At 43.6% G+C, this 16307-nt stretch overlaps 1 protein-coding gene across 6 annotated transcripts in view; it reads left to right on the forward strand.

Moving 5' to 3' along the window:
* PDE1C (phosphodiesterase 1C) overlaps window positions 1-16307 on the forward strand; it is a 1569255-nt gene that overhangs the window by 1144491 nt on the left and 408457 nt on the right. The gene's annotated exons all lie outside the window — the stretch shown is intronic.

Here is a 16307-nt window from a genome sequence, read left to right on the forward strand (position 1 = left end):
GGAAGGGAATGGTAAATAAAATGATGGATATCAAAATGCCTCTGTATCCCTCCAAGGTGAGACTGCGTCTTGAATACTGTGTGCAATTCTGGTTGCCACATCTTAAAAAATATATAGTTACACTGATATATTGTAACCAAACCTTTTGGCATCTGTTAGAATGTACTATAGTACACATTCGCTTACCTTATTTTATGTGCCTATATGTAAACCATTGCGATGGTATATATCTTAGCGACGGTATAGAAAAGATTTTAAATAAAAATAAATAAATAAATAAGGGGTATGGAATGGAAGCCCTATGAGGAAAGGGTAAAGAGGTTAGGGCTGTTCAGTTTGGAGAAGAGATGACTGAGGGGGGATATGATAGGGGTCCACAAAATCATGAAAGTACTTGAACAAGTTAATGTAAATTGGCTATTTACTCTCTTAGATAATAGAAGGACTAGGTGGGCACTCCATGAAGTTAGCAAGTAGCTCATTTAAAACAAATCAAAGAAAATTCTTTTACACTCAGCACATAGTTATGCTCTGGAATTCATTGCCAGAGGATGTGGTTACAGCAGTTAGTATAACTGGGTTTAAAAAAGGTTTGGATAATTTTCTACAGGAAAAATCTATAAACTGTTATTAATTAATAAGCAATAAGTAACTTGAGATTTATTTAATATTTGGGTATTTGCCAGGTACTTGTAATTTGGATTGGCCACTGTTAGAAACAGGATACTGTGCTTGATGGACCCTTGGTCTGACCCAGTGTGGCATATCTTATATTCTTTTGTTCTTATTAGGATAATTACATTATTATAAATATAATCTACTTGTGTATATGCTGTTTTATAGATATCAAACATAGGTGCATATTTTTGCTTTTCTCTGCACATATGTGCATAAAAGGAGACTATCTAGGGGCATTCAGGGGCAGGGCATTCATATATTCATGTAAGTTGCTATTTTAAAAGACATGCTAATAGATTTGCAACTTGCGTAAATTTACACTTGCTAATTATCATGTGAAAGTGACATTAAATATGTTTATTGTGTACTATTGATCAGGAGGGAGGTCTGGGTGAACTGTGGGGAGTTTAGGCTGAAGAGCCAGGAAGGTCTCGATGACCTAGAGAAGGACTGGGCGAACTGGAGTAACTGGTAAAACTGGTAAGTTCAATTATGTGTGTGTGTTTTAAAATATACCTATTTTGTATACATGCATATACTTTTAATAAGGTAGGAAAAGTACACAAGTTCAGTTCATGGAAATACTCGTTTTCAATGCATTGAATGTATTCATGCATAAGAATACATACACTCATGTTGTGGGGTAAAGAGACGCATATTTTAAATACATGTATATCTGATACGTGTGGGTTATAAAATAGTATTGTAAATCTGCGCATAGCCATTTATGTGCTTATATGCCGCTGCACGCAGTTGTTTGAAAGTTATCCTTCTTGAGAATAATTTTCAGCCTGTCCACATATCTACAAATTGTTAAAGGGAAATTACCTGCACATATGTACACCTGCTCTTTTGTACTGGTAATTTTTCTGACTAGAAATATGTGCACCACGCAGTATATACAAATTAATGAGGGTATTCACCGCACCACTAATTAATAAATAGTAATGAAAAATCTTCAGTGATGCCAAATATATGGCAAATCTTCAAACTCTTAATTTGTAATATTATTTTATACTTTTTTTTTTTTTGCTGTATTTATTGATATCTAAAGAGGAAAAAAGGAGCTGTGGAACATTCATAATAAATATGGGGACAGACCCATACTCCACGCGGCATAAAAATTAGGTAGGGAGTGCACATGGTTCAGCATTGTTGTCTGTGCTTTTCAACATCTATTTGGCTCCTATAGGAGTCATTTTCAGTCATTGAATGTTAAATATTTTATATATGCTGATAACATTCAATTTTTTCTGCCATACACCCTGAATGGGGATGTACCAGAAGATCGATTGCAAGAGATTGTTAGACAACTACAATCATGGCTGACCAGCCATGCTTGTTTTTGTACCTGAGGAATACAAAGATTCTGTAGGTAAGAAAGTTTTCTGAGCCTAAAACTAGGCAGGAAGTTTGGTTATCCAAAACCTTATCAGTGCCAATTCAGTCTCAGATAAAGAGCTTGGGAGTCTTTTTAGACTCCCAATTATCCATGAAACAACAAATTTGCCATGTTACTAAAACTACATTTTATAAACTTAAGTTAGTGCGACCTTTTAAAACCTTGCTGCCCCTAGGATTTTTTTTTAGAGTTCAGGTCCTGGTCTTCGGTCATTTGGATTATAGTGGTACTTTGTCTATTGGACTTCCAGATAGGCTGATGCACGCCATGCAGCTGATACAGAATATAGCCACCCAAGTTATAGTTGGGGTTTTGAGAAGAGAACATATGACTCTGGTTTTGAGGGATCTACATTGGCTCCTGGTCAAATGGAGGAATAGATTTAGGCTGGTGACCATTGTCTTTAAATTTCTGAAGACTTTTCCTCCTTGTGTATTGCGAGATTGCATTAAGTTTTATATTCCAAGCCATGCCTTGAGGTCAGAGGGTGCAAATTATTAGTTATTTCTCCAGCTAAAAAGTTTGTAACCGTCTCTTTTTCGTCAGTAAGGAGGTCCAGACAACTGATCCGTAAAGATAGACTTTTATTGCCAGCAAGATGCAGCTAAGACAACGGCTTAGTACAACTGCATGCCACGCCCCCTTTGGAGCAAACCTTTATACACTTTACAGTTCTTATCTTTCACACATGCGTTCTGGTTTTGCTGAACAAACATTTTACAAACTGCTGAGCGAGCATATTCCGGCTGAAGGGGCTACTGACCCCCTCCCTAGACACCCTGGAACTTTCGTGAAACTTCTCCCATGTTCTGCAGGAGAGGCTGCTGGGACTTGCAGTTCTGGAAAGGAATTCGCGAGTCTGCAGTAATACAGCCCATCACATAATACATCCATTGTTCTAATCTAGGTTACAGCAGTGAAAGCTTATCAGAGAATAAGAACAGCGAAGCCAAAAAAATGAAAATGTGCAATGTGCTGACAGAGAGTTTCTCAATGTCCTAATTACAGCTGTATTGCAGACTGTAAGTAAACCCGTCATGAAGCAGGGAATTCTGGTACATGAAGTCCTTTGTCAGGTTGAAGCGTTCAGACTCCTTCAAGTTCAGATGGGTTCAACCAAGAGGGCGAATTTTCCCTTCAGTAGCACCAAAAGAGTGGAATAAGTTGCCTGTTTGTCTTAGACAGCAGCAACATTTTAAAGTATTTAGAAAGGCATTAAAGACAGTGTTTTTTGAAGAGGTATTTGGATGAAGCAGCATGACTCACTTATTATTTTAAATGTGTTTTTAGTGTATTGACATATATGTATTGTTTTAATGTTAATTGTGTGTATAACATTGTATTATGCTGATTTTATAGTGTTTTATTGTAATCTGCGCTGAACAGATTTTAGGAAGTGGCAGAATATAAGTATTTTAAATAAATAAATAAAATAAATACTGCCCTGAGGCAGAAAGGAAAGCAAAGTTGCTTTCCTGTAACAGGTATTCTCCTAGGACAGCAGGATGTTAGTCCTCATACATAGGTGACATAATCAGATGGAGCCCAGCATGGAACTTTGATCTCAAAGATTCTAGAGCTTTCAGCATGCCCTACTGAGCATGTGCAGCTGTAGTGATAATCCTACCCCCTAGGCAGAGGCCCTCAGTCTCTTCTTTTTGCGGAGTTGTCATTTCGTGGTTGTGGAGCTCGTGCTCTTTTGTTATTAGAAAATGTTTTTCACAGTATTCAGTTTAGCTCTCTTCTTACAGTTTTGTTAATGTTTTTTTCTAGAGCTGGAGCTTTTCTTTCTTTCTTTCTCTTTTCCAACTCTCTGCTGGCCACATGGTGGGTTCCCCCTATGCAGCCTGACAGAGTCTATCATCAAAAGAAAAAAAAACTGCTCCTGCAGGTTTTTGTACTTGTGTCCTCTCTGTGCTCTGTTTTCTTTTCTTCCACAGTGCTGACAGGACTGGAGTTTGCGATCTGTCAGTGATCCATGTAGGCCGCTGAGCCTGGGGACTCGCCTGAGTTCCACCCGGGTTGAAGTTCCATGGCGGTTCACTGATCGCTCAGCATCGGTGGATTCAGATGGAGGAAGGATCAAGGACCATGCCGTTCCTATGGGGAGGAGAGCTCATCCTCCCCATGCCGCGAGGAACTAATCTCCACAGCGGGAGCCATGGATGACACTGCCTTCCCTCCTGCTTGCCAGCCTTGGCAATGCAGTCTCCCTGGGAGAGAGGGTGAACGGTGTCTGGGCTAGTAACTTGTTGCCACACTTCAGTGCCATGTTCATGAACGGTTGCCCATACACAGCTGTACTTACCAAAAGTCCCTGGTGGTCCAGCGGGGGTCCGGAAGCAACCTCCTGCACTCGGGCTGTCGGCTGCCAGTATTCAAAATTGCGCCGATAGCCTTTGCCCTCACTATGTCACAGGGGCCGACCAATGGCACCGGTAGCCCCTGTGACATAGAAAGGTCAAAGGCTATCGGCGTCATTTTGAATACCGGCAGCCAAGGGTGTGAGTGCAGGAGATGGCTCCCGGACCCCCCGCTGAACCACCAGGGAGTTTTTTTTGTCTTGGGGGGGGTCAGGAGGGTGGGGGGTTGTAGTTAATTCAATTTTAGCTGGGAAACGAATAAGAATGAACGCATTAACGTATAGGGGGTCCCCCTTGCCAAATGCAACGTATCTGCCCCCGATGAATACGAATTCCGAATGCAACATATGGCATCCCTCTGCACATCCCTCCCTACTGTATGATGAGATGGATGAATTTTCCACTCAAAATGTCACCTATCCCCAAAGTCTTATATCTACTACAAACCCTCCCCTTGGTACTATCCTGAAAAGATTTGCTTACCTTATTAGCTATTTGTTCTAAATTTGTTTGGAAAGCAGGCAAGGGTCTCCATACATAAATTAATGGTACCTATATGGGAAGGGGGATGGGAGTTTCCCAACATTCACTATTACAATGTAGCCTGTGCTTTAAGAGCCTTGGAAGACTGGCTCCTAAATCGAACAACCTTTGCAGACACAGGCCTGGAGGCCCATGTAGCCTGCCCCTACCATCTGAGTTTCTTCTTGCATGCGGGACATGATGAGACTCCTACTTTGCATAAGAATAATATGCTTTTCCAAAACATGCAATATGGCTGGCGTACTCTACGTAAGATGCTGCATTGCCATGGAGATTTTTGCCCTGACTGCCAATCTGTGGGAACCCTAGGTTCTTAGCAGGGGCATGCACTCCTTTTTTCACCAATCAATCTGTGATGGGGAGGGATAAAATTCATTCATTTATTGATTTTATGCATGAGCGTATGTTCCCTTTCCAGCATTGTAGGGAGCAGTTTAACTTCAAGATCAGGATTTTTTACACTACCTGCTAGAGATGTGAATCGTGTCCTCGATCGTCTTAACGATCAATTTCGGCTGGGAGGGGGAGGGAATCGTATCGTTGCCGTTTGGGTGTTTAAACTATCGTGAAAATCGTTAAAATCGTGAGCCGGCACACTAAAACACCCTAAAACCCACCCCGACCCTTTAAATTAAATCCCCCACCCTCCCGAACCCCCCCAAAATGCCTTAAATTACCTGGGGGTCCAGCGGGGGTCCGGAACGGCCTCCTGAAATCGAATCGTGTTGTCTTCAGCCGGCGCCATTTTGCGCCGCCATTTTGCAAAATGGCGGCACAAAATGGCGCCGGCCATAGACCAACATGATTTGACTGCAGGAGGTCGTTCCGGACCCCCGCTGGACTTTTGGCAAGTCTTGTGGGGGTCAGGAGGCCCCCCAAGCTAGCCAAAAGTCCCTGGGGGTCCAGCGGGGGTCCGGGAGCGATCTCCTGCCGCAAATCGTTTTTCCATACTGAAAAACGATACGCGTATGGCCGACGCCATTTTCCGTACGGAAAAAACGATTCGCGGCAGGAGATTGCTCCCGGACCCCCGCTGGACCCCCAGGGACTTTTGGCCAGCTTGGGGGGGCCTCCTGACCCCCACAAGACTTGCCAAAAGTCCAGCGGTGGTCCGGAACGACCTCCTGCAGTCGAATCGTGTTGGTCTATGGCCGGCGCCATTTTGCGCCGCCATTTTGCAAAATGGCGGCGCAAAATGGCGCCGGCTGAAGACAACACGATTCGATTTCAGGAGGCCGTTCCGGACCCCCGCTGGACCCCCAGGTAATTTAAGGCATTTTAGGGGGGTTCGGGAGGGTGGGGGATTTAATTTAAAGGGTCGGGGGTGGGTTTTAGGGTGTTTTAGAGTGCCGGTTTTCCCGCCCTCCCCCTTCCCCTCCCCCTTCCCCCGATTTACGATTTTTTAACAATAAATCGGGGGAATTGTTATTGTATCGTGGCCCTAACGATTTTTGACGATTTAAAATATATCGGACAATATTTTAAATCGTCAAAAAACGATTCACATCCCTACTACCTGCAGCTCTGCAGCTTCATTTCCGCATTGCCCAACATACCAGGCTCCATACAAGGCTCTGGGCCCTTTCAAAGACTTATGGGACTATATTGGGGGGGAGGGGGGGAACACTCCTTGGCAACTTTATATAAATCCCTTCATTCTATTACTACATACCATACTATGTGGGCCTTAACTTTGGTATGGAGTCAAAACCAGGGGATAAATCTGGAAAAAGAAGGTTTGCAGGAGAGCCTGTGGTTGTTCAATCACACACTTATTTCCATGCCTATTAGAGAACAACACTTAAGAATTTTGCATAGAATTGTAGTAACTCCATATAAGGCCCACCTGATGAACCTTATGCACAGTTCCAGTTGTCAGAGATGTGGGGAACCTATTGCAACCCTGCGCCTCCTATACAACAATTCTGGACACAGGTATGAGGGTTCTTCCAGGATAAATTAAACTGCAAGATACCAGACCAGGCTGCCCTTTGTATACTGGGTATTGGTATAGAAGAATTGGGCTCAGAGTGCACAAGCTTCCTGGTGATGAAGGGCCTATGTGAGGCACTGAGATGTATTTTATTGCACTGGGTGATAGGCGAGGTGATAGGTGGCACGCTGAAATGTTAGACCTGCTAATGCTAGACTTTAAATCCTGGTGCCTGGGATGCAGGGACAAAGTGACCAAATGATTCTCTAGTATTTGGGGACTTTTTCATGCCCAATTGAACCCAACCTTTCATGCCCAATTGAACCCAACCTTGCAGGCCAGATTTCGGGTCCTAAGTACTCCAAAGTCATAAGATGTTTATCTGTGGTATCACCCCCTACCATATCAATAAGAGGGTAAACCTTATCTATGTGGTTTTTATTCTCTTCTCTTGCATTTTACTGTACAAAAGGGAAAACTGGGAGGGGGGGGGGGAGCAGGTTAGGGAAGCTGGACAAGGGGGAAGTTGTTGTAAACCTGTTCCTGTTTATATGTATCCATAATTATATGTGCCACTTTGAATAAAAGGAATAAAGATATTAAAAAAAAAAATAATTAAGAATGAGAAAGGAGACTGGGTATGTTTAGGTAAAGAAATTGGGGAAATATTCAAATGGTTTTATAAAAGATTGTACACGGGTGAAGTTTGCCATACGGAAAATAGAGAAATCAGGTTTTAGCATCTTTAAACAAACCAATAGAGGTACAGGAAATAAGCATAATTAGGGATCTGAATAATTATAAATCTCTGGGACTGGACGGTTTCCTAGCCACTTACTATAAATGTTATCTGAAAATATAGCACCTTTCTTGCAGGAGTTATATGAGAATATGATTCAGAACAAGTTTGCCTGAAACTATGGAAGAAGTAGTGATAACTGTGCTATGGAAACCAGGCAAGGATCCTGCTTTGTCTGCCTCTTAAAGGCCGATTTTGTTGTTAAATCAAGACATTAAACTTTACACCAAGTTGATTGCAAATAGACTTAAATTAGTTATGCCCAATATAATTTCACCAGAACAAACAGGTTTTGTATTTGGAAGAAAGTCCTCCAAAAATATTAGGGGATTAATAATGGCTTTTGATGCCTACAAGAATTTAAATTTATAAGACCCACTGGCTATAAGTTTTGATGCAGAAAAAGTAATTGATAACAGTTTCGTGGGAGTTCCTGTATTATATCTTGGATAAATTTGATTTCACAGGACCAATCACTAATGCGATTAAATTACTTTTTGTTGATCCCAAGGCTTGCCTATGCACTAATGGCTCTTAATCTAATTATTTTAAGTTGGGGTGTGGCACTCATCAAGGTAGTCTGTTCTCTCCTCTGCTTTTATTTTAAATCTTTAATCTTTAATTATTAAATTAAAGCAGGAACACAGGATTAAAGGCATTAAAGTTGGCGATCAAGAACTTAAGCTTATGCTATTTGCAGATAATGTAATGATGGTAATTGTGAATGCTAAAGATACCTTACCAGTGATTTTATATACTATTAAGATTTAAGGTAGGCTCTCTGATTTAAAATTAAATCTCAGTAAATCAGAAGCTCTTGATGTGGGGGGATGTTTAACGGACAATTGGCTTGACTTTCCATTACAATGGGCAGATGAGGACAATTAAATATTTAGGCATTAGAATTTATGCAAGACTGGTATAAGTACAATATTCCTCCTGTGATAGTTTAGGGAAAAATTACAAAGTTGGATGCAATTTCTGTTTCTAATACTGGGTCGAATAGCGCTAGTGAAAATGATACTTATTGCAAAACCTCTATATGTGTTAGATGGCTTTTTTACTTTTGAAAAAAGATATTTGAATAATTAATAAGATGTTTCAATTTCTTTGAGAGAACACGTAGGGCACGGTTACCAATGGCAAGACTGATGGCGCTTAAAGCAGAAGGGGGGTTAGATTTTTCCAATATTAAGCTGTACAATGTGGCATGTCTCCTGGGAATCGTGAAGGAGTGGCTAGTGGGAAACCCCCAAAATCTTCACTTACAGGTTGGAAGAGGGTTACTCAGTACCATTGCATTTGAAGTATATTCTGTACACTCATTCTGAGAATCTTCCAATTCATTACTCAACATTTTTTACTTTTAGTACTGTTAGAATGGGCTGGAGGTTCCTACATGGTTAAGTGAAGTTGCCATTGGATAGATCATACTGTCTACCCTTAGTGTGCAATCCTAAATTCGAGCCAGGGAAAATGTATAAAGTATTCATGCAGTTACAGAAATAAGGCTTAAGTGAGATCAGACCACAGGACAAATATTTCCACTGACGTATTGTATTGAGCATTTATTTCATACGGAGAAGGATAAATTTGCTCATATACTATTGCATAGTTATATTGTTTCCACCTACTCTCCATGTAAAGGCCTTCCTCTAATGTATCTTTTCAATGATTTTTAATAAGCAAACCAGGGTTTCCGTATCAGTACTGTATAGATTTCTTCATGAGAATTATCAATACTAGGTGTTTCAATGTTTAGCAAACATTTGGTTGGTGGATTTGCAATGTGAAATTAAGGATGACCATATTTACTCCGGTTTAAGTTTAATACAGAAAGCTACTTCATGTGTTGCTTTGAGAGAGTGATCTTTTAAAATAGTCAAAATTATTGTTGGTGTTTGAGGTAGTTGTGGGTGGATTCTTGAGCTGGTGGCAGATGACCACGCCCCCGGGGGAAGATCCCGAGAGGGACCACCGGTCAGGTTCAGAGTATGGAGACAGACACACATTAGTTCTTTTATTAAACAGTATATTGAACCACCAGAGGTGGCAGTAATGAGCTGGACGTGCCCGGCTGGGCTGTAGTCCCTCAGATACTGGAACAGCGATCCTGGATAACTGAGCTGTAGAGAAACTGAATATAGTGAGTAGGCAGGGTATGCAGAGTTCAGGAACAGAACTTTGATGGTAACACTCACACAATAGTCTCTAGCAGTAGTCCAGGTGTTGGAATGAGTTAGGCCCTCGAGGAGCGAGTACCTGGTTCCAGGCAAAGCTCTGAGAGAGAGAAGGTGTCTCACTGGTGTAGTAGGCAGTGATGATTTCCAGGCAGAAGAGATTTTCAGCAACCAGTCCGGGAACAAGGGCCCTTGAGGAGCGAGTGCCGGTTCCTGACTGTGACCTGAAAAACAAGAGAGAGCGAGGATCCTGAAGAGCGGGTACCCCTGGTAAGTCCGAGGAGGCAATGTAGCTTGGAATGAATCCTTGTCCGTATTCAACTCCTTGCTAACTCGATTAGTTAGTGATTTCTAAGACCTTATATATCCGGTACTGATGATGTCATCTCAGGGGGACACCCCTTAGGTTCGCGCCACTGCTGGTACATCAGTCGGGCCCATGCCTCGTGCGCCCTTAGGCCCTTGTGAAACATGGCGGATTGCAGCGTAGAGCCACTCTGGAGACGCCGGAGGAAACTGGCAGAGAGACCAGATGGTAGCTTCAGACGGTAGGTGACTTTGCCAATATGTTGAAGGACTGAGAATGGTCCCATATAGCGAGGAGCAAATTGAGAGGAGGGTAGTTTAAGTCTGAGGTGCTTGGTTGACAACCAGACCTTGTCTCCTGGTTTGAAGACTGGAGCTTGCGAATGGTGCGCATCATAATATTTCTTATCATGGTCACTCGCTTTGGTCAGCATGTCCTTTGTCTGAACCCACAGATTATGGATATCATCAGCAGTGGTCTGAGCTGCTGGGGATGTCACTGAGAGTTTCAGTGGAAGTGGCAGTGTTGGGGAATGTCCATAAACCACTTCAGAAGGTGACAATTCAGTAGATGTTGCTGGATGAGAGTTGATGGCGAATTCTGCCCAGGGAAGGAATTCAACCCAGTTGTTCTGTCATGATGTCACATAGGCTCAAATGAACTGCTTCATAGTACGATTCATCCGCTCCGTTTGGCCATTCGATTGCGAATAGTAGGCTGAAGTATAGTCTAGAGTGATGTTGAACAATTTGCACAAGGCCTTCCAGAATCGTGCCATGAATTGGGACCCACGGTCAGATATGATGTGAGAAGGTAGTCTGTGGAGGCGGAATATGTGCTTTATGAAGAGCTTTGCAAGCTCCAAGGCTGATGGTAAGCCAGAGAGCGCCACGAAGTGTGCCATCTTGCTAAATCGATACAAGTCACCCAGATGGTATTCATTCCTCCAGAAGTAGGTAAATAGATTACAAAATCAGTAGTGATGTGCGACCAGGGCTGATCCGGAACTAGCAGTGGTTGCAACTGACCACATGGTTGTCCAGAAGCAGGTTTGTTCTTAGCACAATTGGTGCAGGATGCCACGTAGGAATAGGTATCCTTTTTGATAGTAGGCCACAAATATAGCTCCTGTATCTTGAGCAGGGTACGGCATTGGCCAGGATGGCCAGCCAGCTTGGAATCGTGGGCCCAAAAGAGCACCTTCTTCCTGAGTCTTTTTGAAACGATGGTTTTACCAGCGGGCACAGACTGGGTGGATGCCAAGAGGATTTTCTTCAGATCAGTAATGTGCTGTGGCTCATCAGGCACATGCTCCGAGTGAAAGGAGCGTGACAGAGCGTCTGCTCTGGTGTTTCTATCTCCAGGGTGAAACTTGAGCACAAAGTCGAACCTATTAAAAAATAGGGACAATCTGGCCTGTCTGTAATTCAGATGTTGAGCTTGGCGGAGATACTCTAGATTTTTATGATCCGTGAATACGGTTATTTGATGTTGAGCGCCTTCGAGCCAAGGCTGCCATTCCTCGAATGCAAGCTTTATTGCAAAGAGCTCTTTATCGCCGATCTCATAGTTTTTCTCAACTGGAGAGAATCTTCATGAGAAGAATGAACAGGGACGTTAGGCTTTCGAATCTCCAGGTTGGCTCAACACAGCCCCTACCCCCACATCTGAAGCATCAATTTCTACTATGAAGGGCTTGTTGGGGCCTGGATGCCTCAAGCACGGTTCTGTGGAGAAGGCAGTCTTCAATTTCTCGAATGCGGAAATGGCCTCCGCTGATCATTTTCAAGCGTTGGCGCCCTTGCGAGTCATCGCAGTCAAGGGTACGGTTAAAGAAGAATAATTCTTTATAAAGCTTCGATAGTAACTGATGAACCCCAGGAATCTCCTTAAAGCCTTCAGGCTGGTAGGTTGAGACCAATTATTTCAAGTTTGTGAGGGTCCATTTGGAAGCCTTCCTTGGACACTATGTAGCCTAGAAAAGGCACAGAGTCTTTGTGACAGTCACACTTAAGAGAGTTTGGTGAACAGCCAGTGTTCGCGGAGACGGTGGAGTACTTGCTTAACGTCTGCAATGTGAGTGTCCAAATCCTGGGGAAGATGAGTATGTCATCCAGGTAGACCACAACGTTCTTATACAGCAGGTTCCGCAAGATGTCGTTTATCATATTTTGGAAAATGGTGGGCGCATTGCCAACCCGAACAGCATTACAAGATACTCGAAGTGGCTGTCTCGTGTATTGAAGGCTGTTTTCCATTCATCGCTGCTCCGAATGCAAATGAGGTTGTAGGCCCCCTTTAGGTCAAGCTTTGAAAATATCTTGGCCCCTTGCAGCCGGTCAAACCGAGATTAACAGCAAGGAGTAACGGTCTTTGATCGTGATTTCGTTTAGATCTCGGTAATCAATATATGGGCGTAGAGTACCATACTTCTTTCCCACAAAGAAAAAGCCTGTGCCAGCTGGCGACTTTGATGATCAGATAAAACCCTTCTGGAGATTTTCTTCCATGTATTCCATCATTGCTTTATTCTCGAGAGTTGAGAGAGGGTACACCCTTCCCTTCGGTGGCTCAGTATTGGGCTTTAGTCTTATGGTACAGTCATAGGGCCAATGCGGAGGAAGAATGTCAGCCGCTTCTTTGGAGAATATATCCCTGAAAGATGCGTATTGGGGAGGCAACCCTGGCATCACTGGAGTCGTAGGCATGCACATGATAGGCGTCATTTTCTGAAGACACTTCCCACGACATTCTGGGCCCCAGCGGGAGAGCTCCAAGGCTGCCCAGTCAAATTGGGGTTGGTGCACTTGTAACCAGGGTAACCCCAGGACAATAGGGTGCATGGCCTTTTTCAGTACAAAGAATGAGAGCGATTCCATATGGAGAGCCCCAGTGCAGAGAGTAACTGGTACGATTTGGCAAGTCACGTTGCCCGGTAAGGGCTCTCCATGAATGGAGGATAACAGTAGTGGATCTTTCAACTTGATGAGAGGGATCCTCAAGTATTCTACTAGACGTCTGAGAATAAAGTTGCCTCCTGCCCCAGAATCCACCAGGGCAAGAGTCTGAACCGTGACTGGTCCGTGTGTCAAAGAGACTGGAAGAGAAAGAGGAGTGGGCGCAGTATGGCCTAAGAACAGACCTCTTGCAGGACTTAGGCCCGTCCGTTTTCCATGTGAATGGAGCATGTAGAGACATCATGGCCAGACTGACCACAGTACATGCAAAGGCCGCGCTTCTTCTGAAGTCTTCTTTCTTTAGAAGTTAAATGTCCACGACCAAGTTGCATCGGTTCATCTTTATCAACAGCAAGAATTACTGGAACCATCCGAGGTGTGGATATAGGACTAGCCTGTTTCAACCCAGGTAACACCTTAGGCCGGAGTTCCTTCACCTTGTCCCAAAATTGGAGATCAATCCGAGTAGCCAAGGCTACTAATTCATCCAGCGAGTCAGGTGTTTCACGAGCGGCCAGCTCGTCTTTTAAACGGGTATCCAGGCCTGCAAAAGAGTGTCTTGAGACATTTGGTGTCCCAGCGAAGTTCTGCCACACGAGTTTTGAACTCGATGGCAAATTCAGCCAATGATCTGCTGCCTTGCTTCAATTCCACCAAACCAGAACCAGCTAAAGCAGTTCGAGCAGGGTCATTGAAAATGGATTTAAACAAGTCCATAAATCCTTCTATGTCCTGCAAAATGGGGTCCTTGTGCTCCCACAAGTTAGATGCCCAAGACAAGGCCCTATCATCCAGGTATGAAAGGATGTAGATGGTCTTGGAAAGAGCCATTGGAAATAAAGATGGCTGTAAGGCAAAGTGCATGCAGCACTGGTTTAAGAAGCCCCGGGCCTTCTGAATTACACCGGAAAAGTGGACAGGAGCCGCCAGTGGTACAGCAGTTTTTAAAGTTACCTCCTGTAACTGACCTTCTTGGTTAGAAGCTGTGCCTTGAATCTTCTGTGTGTGTAGCTGATGAAACGCTGAAGTAAGTTTCTCCAAGGAGTCTTGCTGCTCCACAATGCGTTGGGCCAGGCCCGGTATGGCCTGCAAAGCACTGAGTTGTGCCGGATTCATGAAATTAGCAATCTGTTGGTGTTTGAGGTAGTTGTGGGTGGATCCTTGGGCCAGTGGCAGATGACCACGCCCTGGGGGGGAAGATCCCGAGAGGGACCACCGGTCAGGTTCAGAGTATGGAGACAGACACACATTAGTTCTTTTATTAAACAGTATATTGAACCACCAGAGGTGGCAGTAGTGAGCTGGAAGTGCCCGGCTGGGCTGTAGTCCCTCAGATACTGGAACAGTGATCCTGGATAACTGAGCTGTAGAGAAACTGAATGTAGTGAGTAGGCAGGGTATGCAGAGTTCAGGAACAGAACCTTGATGGTAACACTCAGACAATAGTCTCTAGCAGTAGTCCAGGTGTTGGGATGAGTTAGGCCCTCGAGGAGCGAGTACCTAGTTCCAGGGAAAGCTCTGAGAGAGAGAAGGTGTCTCACTTGTGTAGTAGGCAGTGATGACTTCCAGGCAGAAGAGATATTCAGCAACCAGTCCGGGAACATGGGTCCTCGAGGAGCGAGTGCTGGTTCCTGACTGTGACCTGAAAAACAGGAGAGAGCGAGGCCCCCGAGGAGCGGGTACCCCTAGTAAGCCCGAGGAGGCAGAGTAGCTTGGAACAAATCCTTGTCCGTATTCAACTCCTTGCTAACTCGATTAGTTAGCGATTTCTAAGACCTTATATATCCGGTACTGATGACGTCATCTCAGGGGGACGACCCTGAGGTTCGCGCCACTGCTGGTACATCAGTTGGGGCCACGCCGCACGCGCGCCCTTAGGCCCTGGTGAAACATGGTGGATTGCAGCGTCGAGCCGCTCCGGAGATGCCGGAGGAAACCGGCAGAGAGACACCACGGCAGCCAAACTTCCACTTGAGCTAGAGGGAGTCACCAAGGAGGTAAGGAGGGCAGGGTGGAGATGTCGAGCAGCGATGGTCGCAACAATTATATTCTGGCATCAAAAGCTTTTAAGGCAAAAGTTGCAGGATTTGCTCAGTGTCTAAATTGTTCACAGGATAATGCATTTCTTATGCATTGTCTATGGGAATGTAAAGTTGTTCAGTCCTTTTGGCATGCTATATTATAATTTTTTACAAAAATTATTTCAGATTCTCTTCCATGGTCAGCAGCCTTTCAATTTTGGATCATTATGATGTTTTGAGCTCTATTAGAGCTACAAAGTTGTTAGTGTTTAAAGGTTGTCTAAATGCTTTGACCTGATTATTGAAGATGTGGCTAAATGCTCAAGGACCTGAGTTCATGGGCTGGAAATCTGCCATGTGGGAGCTCTACCTATTAGAGAGAAAAATGGCTTTGTTAGGTTCTGCAAAAGCGCAGAGTCTTTTGCGGGCAATATGGGCAGATTTCTTGGTTACAATTCCGGAAGAGGTAAAGAAGATTAATTAATGCTCCAGGGGTGATCCAGGAAACTATAGACCAGTGAGCATGACTTCGGTGATAGGAAAAATAGTGGAAACTATTCTAAAGATCAAAATCACAGAGCATATAGAAAGACATGGTTTAATGGAACACAGTCAACATGGATTTACCCAAGGAAAGTTTTGTCTCACAAATCTGCTTCATTTTTTTGAAGGGGGTTAATAAACATGTGGATAAAGGTGAACCAGTAGATGTAGTGTATTTGGGTTTTCAGAAGGTGTTTGACAAAGTCCCTTATGAGAGGCTTCTAAGAAAACTAAAATGTCGTGGGATAGGAGGTGATGTCCTTTCATGGATTACAAACTGGTTAAAAGACAGGAAACAGAGAGTAGAATTAAATGGTCAATTTTCTCAGTGGACCGGTGCTTTTCAATATATTTATAAATGGTCTGAAAAGGTATATGATGAGTGAGGTTATCAAATTTGCAGATGATACAAAATTATTCAGAGTAGTTAAATCACAAGCGGATTGTGATACATTCCAGGAGGACCTTGCAAGACTGGAAGATTGGGCATCCAAATGGCATTTAATGTGGACAAGTGCAAGGTGTTGCATATAGGAAAAAATAACTTTTGCTGTAGTTACATGATGTTAGGTTCCATATTA

This window comes from Rhinatrema bivittatum, chromosome 2 (assembly GCF_901001135.1).
Source record: "Rhinatrema bivittatum chromosome 2, aRhiBiv1.1, whole genome shotgun sequence".
Classification (NCBI taxonomy): Eukaryota; Metazoa; Chordata; class Amphibia; order Gymnophiona; family Rhinatrematidae; genus Rhinatrema; species Rhinatrema bivittatum.